Raw genomic sequence first — 10,597 nt, 5'->3', positions numbered from 1 at the left:
TCCAGTAGTAGTAATTTCAGTCCTCTGCTTTTGATTTGTTTTGTGACAGTAAGGATACCCAGAATGGGATGAATACAAGAGCAACATATTTTTGCAATCAAAATATAGTCAGAGGGTTTTGTGTCATTCTTTTCTCAGCATATTTTCAAAGGTACTCTTCATTGTAAACTATGTTGCTTGTTTGTTTGTTTTGGTAGCCAGAGCATAGCAAAATATTCCTGTGACCTTTCTGATGCATAGCTTGCAAAGTCCCTGAAATGATGCAGCAATAGCTATTGCACTGCTACAAATCTGCTTTGCATTTGTTATGCGTACACACAATGCATTTGAATTGTTGGCAAAACTACCTCATAGTTCTGCAGAATGCCTCTTAAATCAGGACTGTTCCCCAGGTCTGCAGCAGTTTTTCTGTGGCTCTAAGTTAGTTGATTCTTGTAGAGCTGGACAGTGATCTGAATCACTCTTACTGCAAACTGAATAACAGATAAACTCTCCCCAGTAGTTGACAATAGCAGCTTAGTTGTGCAAAGAAATGTTGATGACATTCATTTCCAAATCGTGAATTTTACTTCTTAGCACTCCTAGACATGTAAAATATGTTCTCTAATTTGGACTTCATTATCAGCTAGAATATTTGAGTAGACCATCTTCTAAATAATTCACAGTTATATTTTATGTAATTTGTCATACAATTAGTAGTAGCAATATTGTTTCAATTCAGAGAATCACACCTAATGTTCTAGGAAGTATAACTGTCATTCATAATAAGGAAGTTCTGACTTTCTATGTTTTGAATAACTGCAGATAATTTAAACATAAATAGGATGATCTAGGATAATACTGTAATGGAATATTTTTTAAAATGAATGGTCTTGGCATACTTCTTTTCAGCATTTCCAAATGTTAATGTATTTATTAATATTTTATTGGCAAATAAATTGGCAAAATCAAAATAGATAAATTATATATATAGTAAATGGGAATATCAACTGTAGTGAAAAAATTACGTAGATAATTAGATCTCATGAACATCTAAGTCATTATCAGTATGAGATGTAACTGCCTCCTACTTTTATGGTTGAGCGTAAAGTAAGAATATAACAAGAATGTGAAATAAATGGAATAAATAATAGCAGCAAAATAAAAGAAATTTGCGTACAATGTGAAAAAAGGTCCAGCTGTCAGAATACAAAGAACCATTCTTACACAGATCTCAGTTAAGAAAAGATTAATCCAGAAGACACTTACTAGATCCCTAGTGTAAGAAAAAGGAGTAATATACCACACATTCAACCTATACATTAACGTTGTGTCTCCTGAAAGAAAAATCCTAATTTCTAGTAAGAAAGGGCCAGATAAATAAATTGAATGGTGTGTCATAGCCCTTACTACAGTAGATGAAACAGCTTTGCTTGTTCAGTGTTTTATTTTTCTCAAGAAAACAAGTATGAGACAAAGTAGTAGCTGAATTCTTGCTTTTTTCCCTCAATCTACAGATTAAAATGTGAGTAAACTTACTTAGAGAGTAAACCCTGCAGGAGAAAGCCAGCTCAGAAGGAGACTGTACTGTCATTCCTAGCCACTTCATGATTTGCAGGTTAATGTTACTGGAATGCTAATTTCCACACAATTAATTTATTCCATTGTGACTTTTCATCAGTATTTATATGAAACAAAGACTAAGGCTTAAATGTCTGGGAATGGCTCAGAAAATATTGGGTGTAAATGGAAAATAACACTGAATTTTTGCTGGACAGATATCATGTTGAGCAGTCCTTATGGGTATGTGTTCCCTCACACAAAAGTCTTACCCAATAAGTTTTATTTGCACTGTGTAGGAATCCTTTTATTTCACCCCAGTACACCCTAGCACAATGCTAGACCTACACTATGGTATATAGATATGAAGAAGATAACACATCCTTGTATGGACTGTGATACCACATTTACATTTGATTTTATTTGTGCTACCATGACAACATTGATCATGAAGGTATTTCAGAGGTAGCTGTACATTTTTCTTCATTAATGAGTGTAGAAATGAATTATTTTACTGCATTTATACTTACTCCACTAGGAGAAACACAGTCTTGAGGAACTAGACCACAAAGAAAACAAAAGAATTTATGCAAGCTCTTTAAGAAGACTAGAAATGGAACATGTGGAAATACGAAGTGAATTGTGTCCACATAAAACATGAACACTGGCAGATTGCTTTTTCTTCTTGCACTTTCTTCTTTCATTCTCAAAGTAATGAGTACTTTTGGGTAGTTGGACAATGATGTGTTTATCCTCTGACGGTAATGGTCATGAATATCACTCTGGATTTGTACATTCTTCCACTGATTTTTGATTGCAGATTTGTACATCTACCTGTTTTTTTAGGCAAAGTAAATATATTATTATTAAAATAATTTACTAAATATTGTGCTTCTAATTCAAAAGTTAATGAACATTTCTCTAAGTGAAATACTTATGTAGATGTATTTTCTTTTTTTTTTTTTTTTAGATTATTTTAATAAATCAGAAGAAGGATCCAGGGACTGTACATGTGACTGTACATGTTTTATGCATGTATATGTACAAAAATGATCATCAAGTTTTCCCATATACATTGGAGTTATTATATTTCTCCAAAGCAATTTGAAATGCTCTGAATTATAGCCCTTTCAGGTTCTAGAAGAACTTTCATAATAAAAGTTGCTGCTGAAATTTATTTTCATATATATTTACAGGAAGACTTCTTTGATGTCTTTTGCATTCCCTTGCCTATAGAAAAAAGGGGGGGAAGGGGAAGGGGAACAACAGATCTTTTATTAAACTTAAGAACACCCTACCTCCTCTTCTCCAGCTTCAGACCTCATTTATCTTTTATGAGCTCTGGGCATCTTGCCATAATAAAACTGTGCATAACACTAGAATTCTATGATCATTAAGTGGTTTCTTCTTATTTCTTTTAACTCTGTCAACTCACTATGACATTGATCCTGCCACTTAAGAAGCTGGTTCGAATGATTCTACACTTTAAACATTACAGCATGTAGTTCAATATCCAAAGTTCTGAACTTGAATAATTAAGGTACTCAATTTTCAGAGGGATTGCTACCTCCACTTGCTGTTAATAATTGTAGTGGAAATGCTAACTCACGGCTTGAACCAGTCATTGAACACCTGGTGGGAAGACAGGGCCAACCCAGGAGAGCTCAGGTGCATGCAATGTGGAAGCAATGAAGCCAGGATACACCCCAACCCAGACCTCATTTAAGGGTTGGGGGGGAAAGCAAGGGATATCTCTCTGGGGCTCTCTGTATAACTGAGGGTTTATGAAGGTAAGTAGTGTCTTTTCTGTATTTTTGTCTCATTTGGGTGAATCCTCACTTTCTGCAGCCTGAGATCCTGCTGCTCTGTTGTTATTGTTGTGCTTTCTATTGTTTTGAAGTAATAATCTTTGCAGCTTAGCTTTTTGAAGGATAGGCCTTACATGCATTTTTTTAGGAGTTCTGGGAAGAAAATGAAATACTACCATGTACTAGGAAGTACACATGTCATGTTACAACTACTTCAGTTTAGTGGAAATACTGTTGTTAATGATTTCTATAGATTTTTTTTTCAAGGGTAAAATTCAGAATTTCTGGTATATTACATCTCTAGTATTCTGTAGGTTTTTTATATGGTAGTATCTCTACTTACGTCTTAATAATAGTTTCAGATTACTGAGAAGATGCTTTTGAACATCTTCCCACTACTAATAATTTAAAGATATCCCATTGTCTCTGGGATTCCAATCAACTGAAGTCAAGGCTTAGGCTGACTGAGTTGAACCAAATATTATGCAAGAAGTGTCTTTCTTTTTTTCTAATGGAGGAATTTTAATGAAGAAGTCTACATCAGAGTTATCTGTCTGCATCTAGTTTAGAAAGAGAAAAATAGATCTTTTAGGGGAATTATTCTAATATACAGAAACAAAATAATCCTAATATATATTGTCCTGCGGTTATGCTTCTTTTTGAGAGGCTATACCTGGAGTTCAAATCATAGAATCATCATGGTTGGAAAAAAACACTGACTTCCTTTAGTCCTTCTGTTGATTTAACACTACTACAACCACTAAACCATGTCCCTCTGTGCTGCCCTCTTCTTGAAAGCCTCGGGGGACTTCACCGCTTCCCCGGGCAGCATGTTCCAATGCATTACCACGCTGAGAAAATGTTTTTCCTAATATCCAGCCTGAATTAAATTCTTCTGTCTGCACCGTCATTTAAATATTTGATGAATGAATCCCTTCCAGGTTGACAATTCTACTTTAAAACATACTTTTTGCTTTTTCATCTGAAGTACAATATAATTCATTAGATTTTTATTTAAAAAATTTAAGTACTTTTTTTAGATACATTAATGTACCTGCAGCCATACCGCTCAAATTCTATTGAAAAGAAATGAGATCTATGAATGTAAGACATTATGGATGCTGCCTGAGAGATTTTGGACTGCAAATTTAACCAGTAATCCAATATTGAACCCTTGAATTCATCAACTCATCTCATATGGTGGAGTCAAAAGCATAATGACAAGAATACAGAATGTAATCCTTACTATACTTCTATAGAAAACATTGAATATATGGTTTTGAAAGAACAATCAAGGCAGTGGTTTCCTCAGTCAAGGAAAAGTGTTAATCTCCATTGTCTTGTTCCTGTTGCCTAATTGATTTGAGGGGGAAAAAATGATTGTATGGGAATTGCTAAGTCATGGCCTGAACCAATGATTGAGCACCAGGTGAAAAGGTGTGGCTAACCCAGGGGGCTCAGGTGCAAGGAATGCACTTGTGTGACTGGAAGGTTATTTAAGGGTTAGTAGCCAAGGGAGCGGCATTTCTGTTTGGAGATGGTGCCTTTCTTGAGACTCCACCAGCCTTTGGAAAGGGTCAGCCACTTTTTTTCTGTATTGTTTTTTAAACTAAATCTTGACAAATACCTTCATAAGCATGTCCTTGTCCTAGTAGAAGGCATTATTATTGTTTTCTACTGCTGCACAGGGATGAACTGAATTTAGCTAACAGAGTATACTTCGGTATTTGAGATCAAGTAGCTAGACAGAATGGGAAGAAGACTTTGAGGGGTGGGGTGGTGGTATGTGGAAGGATGGTGAAGAAGGGAAAATCAGAACTTCCGCATCTTTTTTCTTAGAGACATTATTGCTCTCTGAAGAAAATGCTTTCTGCGTTGTAATCTTTGAGCCTTGTTTTCTGCCTAGCAGCATGAACTACCAAGGCATATTAACATTAATAAATGTTACGTAACTCAGTTCCAATACTGACCGAAAATGTATAAAGCAATTCTGAAGCGTTATCTTTCATGTTTATGTTCTCTGCAGGATCTTTTTCAAATTTCTTTAGTGCTTCGTTTCCAAAAAGTCTCTGCTATAAAACTGTGAAGGTAAAGCTAGTTAATCAAAGGCTTCTGCACGGCAGCATCCAGTGAAAGAGAAATGAAATGTTATATGAATCTTTCTCCATTGTCAAAGATTTGAACAGTAATTGTGAATTTATTCACAAAATGAAGTTAACAAAAGTTTAAAGAGGAACTTTGGTCTGGCAATGAAACAGCTTATTTAGGAAATCTGATATCTGTGTCAAATTCTCTGATGTGCTATTGGCACATCATTACATTGACCTTGAATGTAATACCTAGTGGTGTTTTTCTTACTGATGTTGGTCTGAAAACTAGGCAGACAGACTAGCCAAATTTCCTGGATTCTTCAATGTATGCATAATCATTGCAGGACGACTTAAGCATGCAATTTCTTCTACCTATTTCAGGGTAGGATGAATTACCTTTAGAGATAGCTTACTCTCTTCCAAGCACTTTGGAAAATACACTTAAAATGAGGCGAGACTTAACTCACCTTTAATATTCTATCCTTCTGTTCTCTCCATATCTATAGAATGATTACAATGGTGTTTTCTTTCTTTATTAATATATTATGAAAATAGGTTAAAATTTTGCAGTATTTAAATAATTGGAAGATTGGAGTGAAAAATGTAACAGACATATGAAATTACTACTTGTATGGAGATAAGAAAATCAGTCCTTGTAGTTTGCAAAACAGAATTCTAATACTGTTATAATCAACCTTTATTATTAAACTTGATCTTTACTGCTATCTGTTTGGATTCTTAGTAGTCATTCAGAGATCAACTTTGGGACCTAAACTGTTCTGAGGAAGAAACAGAAGTCGTGTTAGAAATAAATACTAGCCAGCATTCAGGTATTGAGAAATCTGATTTGTTGCAGTCATTAGTGGTATCTATTGGCAAATCCAGTTTTAAATGCAACAGGTGTCTTAACACTGAAAATCAGTGTTCCTTATAAATAATAAAACAGAGCTATAAGTCATGAGTTTCTGCCCTCTGATTGGAAGTAAGTTAAATAATTCATTTTTTTCAGCACTAAACAACAAATGAAAGAAAGCAGAAGTTTCAAGACAAGTTAATGACTAATTTTATCGAACCTCTGCTATGTTTTCGTAACTTCTAACAGGACAATTTTAGTACAGGCTATAAATTGAAACTGCAAAAAATAGTGGTTTATGCAATTATTATTACTATTGTTTCTTTTATTTTAGAATTATTCTTAGAGTTTAGGGTGGATTATAATTGCAGAGGAATTCTGTCAAGACTTCTCTACTTCTTTTTTCACTGGAGAAATTGTTCTTTCTGTCAGAGGGCTGTATTGAAGACTTCTACATATTTCTTATGAATGGAAAATCTCTTTGGGCTTGTGAAGCAAATTTGTCAGGGTAGAGTAGCTAGATTAGAAAAAGCTTTAAGAGTAAATACTTGCTAGCAATCATCTTTATCATGCACATCTGACAGTGGTCAGCTTTACTGCAAGGCAGAATGACTTAAAACACATTTCAGGACTTTGAGTGTCTTCTACCCATCACTACCCACTGTCGCTTCCTCACCTGAAGGATTCCATCTGTAGCTGAGGTGTTTATTCAGCCATGGCATAAGTGCATTACTTTCTGCCTTCGAAGGAGGTAAATCTTGGAAATGCAGACTGAAATAATTAGACCAATAATCAGAGTATAATGGAAATTACTTGTATTATTAAATATTTCATATGTAATTTTTTTCTTTTTCCCTTAAAACATGTGCTCAGATCCAGGGTCCCTTTTTAAAGAAACCCCAGTACTGATTCTTGCATATTATGAAGTGTATGAGTATATTATGATTTCAACTGCTTTTGAGATAACCTGCTTTTTTGACAATTATCTGCATTTCATTCTCACACTAATACTGTTTTTTCTTTCATCTTCAGGATCGATTCCAAAATTGTCCTGGTTTTCAGTGGAAATCATGTACTAGTTCTGAGGCTTCCTTCCGTATGTCTTAAAAATCATATGTTTTAAACATTTTTAAAAAGAAGTCTCCTGTAAGCAGAAGGCAGTATGATTTTTTCATTCTTTGCAACAGGGATAGTTCAAAAGATTGGAAGTTTGTTAATGGTTACCATATCTTCAGTATGTAATAAGGAAGAACAATGTCATATGAGATACGTCAAACGACACTTACACTGAAGTGTCACTGGCTGGTGTGAACTGCACCGTAAGAATCTTATTACAGCTTGGCTAAAGTTAGGAATGTGTTAAAAGTGGTCTCATACCACTCTTACATTATTATTTTCTCTAAATTATGGTAAGACTAATGTTCCCCACAACACTGGGATTAATTTATTAGGTGAGTTTGCTTTTCTTCTATAAACAAGAAGAAAGAAAATTTGAGAAAGCTTTCAACTTCCTGAGGCAGAAGTTGATATTTCCACGTACATATATTCCCTCATGATAACATTCAGTTTCATACTAACCCAGCAGCCAGAATAAAACATATTAGAACAAACTGTGGTCTCACAGGAACCTTCAGCATCTCAAGACAATGAATTAGTGCTGTATAAATAGGTGGATATTTTTATTAACTCAGTTCGTATTAGTTTCCACTACAGCAGCTTTTCTGGTCTAGTCTCCCTCAAGACTGAGTCCATTAATATATTCTGTATCTGGTTATTGCTTGGATTCATTTTTATGCTTTGTATCTTTGTACCATATCAATGCAAAGTAAATTAGACAAGATATAGTATACACATTCCCAAAAGGAACACAAGCAAAATGAACTAATGCAAGTTGCCAGTCTTGCTGTTGGCTTTCCAATATCAGCCACTCTGCCTGAGAGAGAATTTCCTGCTCTATTAAGGTAATGTCAATCTGATGGATACGTTAGTATAGTAATCCTTATTTTTTCTCTTTTGTTCCAGTACCGTGAATGTGTTTTCCAGCCAATGCACTTTTCTGCTGCGAACAGAAACACTTCTCGGTTCCTCACTCTGTTGCTAATCCTATTTGTTTCAACTTCCCTAAATTTATATTGATTTCTAAAATGCCTTTATTCAATTTAGCATTGATTACATTTGTAAGTTAGGAAGGATTACAGTGAATGGTGGCATCTGCTGTTGCTCTCTGGCTTTGTTTTTATATAATGTAGGTGGAATCATCCTACAGCCAAGGATGAGAGCTGAGATCTTTTGTCCCTTAGTTACATGAAAAGAGCATAAATCAGAACAACAAGAAGCCAGCCCTGCTCCTCAGTTAAAATTCAGTCTGCTTTTTTCCAACAGAATGTCAAGGATATCAGCTATGCTGTGACTCTAACATACTGCATTCTTCTCCTTATATTTTTCCCACCCTAAAATTTAGCAAAATAGAGCAGAACCAGAGAAACAACATGTTGCAAACAATTGGTATTACAATGCGTAGTGTGTTTTTAAAGGAAAAAACTGCAGCTAAGGAGGACAGCCATCTTTCCAGCTGCCACTCAGCTAGTCTGCAGTTCACAAGTACTTTGGAAGCTGCTTGCTGCTGATCAGCTAGCACCAAGGGTCCAGTCTTTTCTATGGTTAGTAACATAGCATGCAACTATACATTATTCCAAAGTTCAGCCTTCTAACTACAAAGTACTGACCTAGCTAAGATAAACGCATAAATGCAACTTTTAAAAGCCCAGAACCAAGTCTATGTGTCTCATTGCAACAATGGAAGCATAATGACTATCTTTTTCTGAAAGACTCTAATTAGCAGACCTATTTTCCCATTTGCAGTACTTCAGTTTTATGCTGATGGAAGGTTGAAGGTTTTTTTTTTTAGATCAGGTAACAAGGCCCACATGAAAAAATTCTGCACATGTGAGAAAGAGCTCCTTCCGTCTTGGTAACTTCTGATTCATCCACTAATTTGAAAAGGAGGTTAATGTTTCAAAGACCATACTCTGTCTCTTTTCGTAAAAGAGACAAGGTATGGGAGGGAGACTTTATAATTGCTTTTACTTGTGGGGGGAGACTTGACAAAGAGCTCAACAGACTCTGGTAGATCTTATCTCTATGAGGCCTCCGGAGTCTGGAGACAGGGCTAAGATGTAAACAGAATACTCTTTAGTATGCACAGCTAATGTGGTCACTTCTGGGACAGTTAAGCAACCCTTTGTTTGTTATCTACGTTGTTGTGAAGAACTTGAGGATAATTAACCGTGAGTGGATTTACTGCTTACGAGTGAAGGATATATAAGGTGTGTGTAAAACACAATAAAGAACTTACTATTCTGATGCCGTACTGACTGAGGGAATTCTGTAACGGGACCAAGCGCCGACATTTACTGTGTGTTCTCACCCAACAGAAATTCAAAAAATCAACATGTCTGATAGAATCTCTTTGAAAATTAGGCTCTTAATCTCATCAGTATCTCCTTAGTATTTGACAGGTGTCCAATATTCTACATGAAGGTATATCCTAGAGGAATGAAACAATAACAGTGTTTCCATTTCAGTTTTTTCAGTTTTGGAAGTTGTTTTCATTCTCCTAAGCAAATGTTTTCCTCTTGTTTTCTAAACTGCCATGGGATAAAATAAAATACATTTCTAAGAACAAAAGGAAAATGAAGCTCTGAAGAGGCTGTTTGGTTGCTGTTCAGACTCCTAACAGCTACTACATTCTTTGCTTGTTCCAAGTTTAATAAGGCCATGGAAGAATTTAAGAAAAGAGCAATCAGAATGCCTTCTTCTTGCATCTGTTTGATTTCAGACTTTATTTTAAGACGAACATCCTTTGGTTTTAGTTTATTTCTTACAACTTTTACTTATCTATAATCTATAAAATATCTTTTAAAAATCATTAACAAGAAGCTGTATTTTGTTTCACTGCATCCTACATAGATAGATGTATTTACTGGAGACAACTAACTATTGTAGCTATTGGATTTTTGCAGAGCAACACTAGTATAACTCAGATCAAAATCTAGAGCATTATAGAATCATAAAATCACCGAGGTTGGAAAAGGCCTACAAGATGATCCAGTCCAACTGTCCTTCTATCACCAACAGTTCCCACTAAAATCATGGTCATATTAGTCTCTATGCAAGTTGCAATACAACATTTGAGGAACTATCTCAAATTTTCATCGTGCTTATTTTCTCAGCAGAAATGCATGATAGACTGATTTATCACATAATAATTTTGTATTAATTCATGGGATTTCCTTCACTCTTCTACT

General features: G+C 35.1%; 1 long non-coding RNA gene across 2 annotated transcripts; it reads left to right on the top strand.

Annotated features, from left to right (window-relative positions):
• On the top strand, positions 3,299 to 9,168 carry LOC110401925. Of its 2 annotated transcripts, XR_002440697.1 has the most exons (4): positions 3,299 to 3,329; positions 6,180 to 6,267; positions 7,323 to 7,386; positions 8,313 to 9,168. It is a non-coding gene; the product is annotated as an uncharacterized LOC110401925 (long non-coding RNA). The 2 variants fall into 2 exon arrangements; XR_002440696.1 differs by lacking the exon at positions 6,180 to 6,267 and having other exon boundaries at positions 3,303 to 3,329.

The sequence above is a fragment of the Numida meleagris genome, chromosome 6 (assembly GCF_002078875.1).
Source record: "Numida meleagris isolate 19003 breed g44 Domestic line chromosome 6, NumMel1.0, whole genome shotgun sequence".
Lineage (NCBI taxonomy): Eukaryota > Metazoa > Chordata > Aves > Galliformes > Numididae > Numida > Numida meleagris.
The sequence above is the reverse complement of the archived record's forward strand: the minus strand, read 5'-3'. Positions and strand labels throughout refer to the sequence as shown.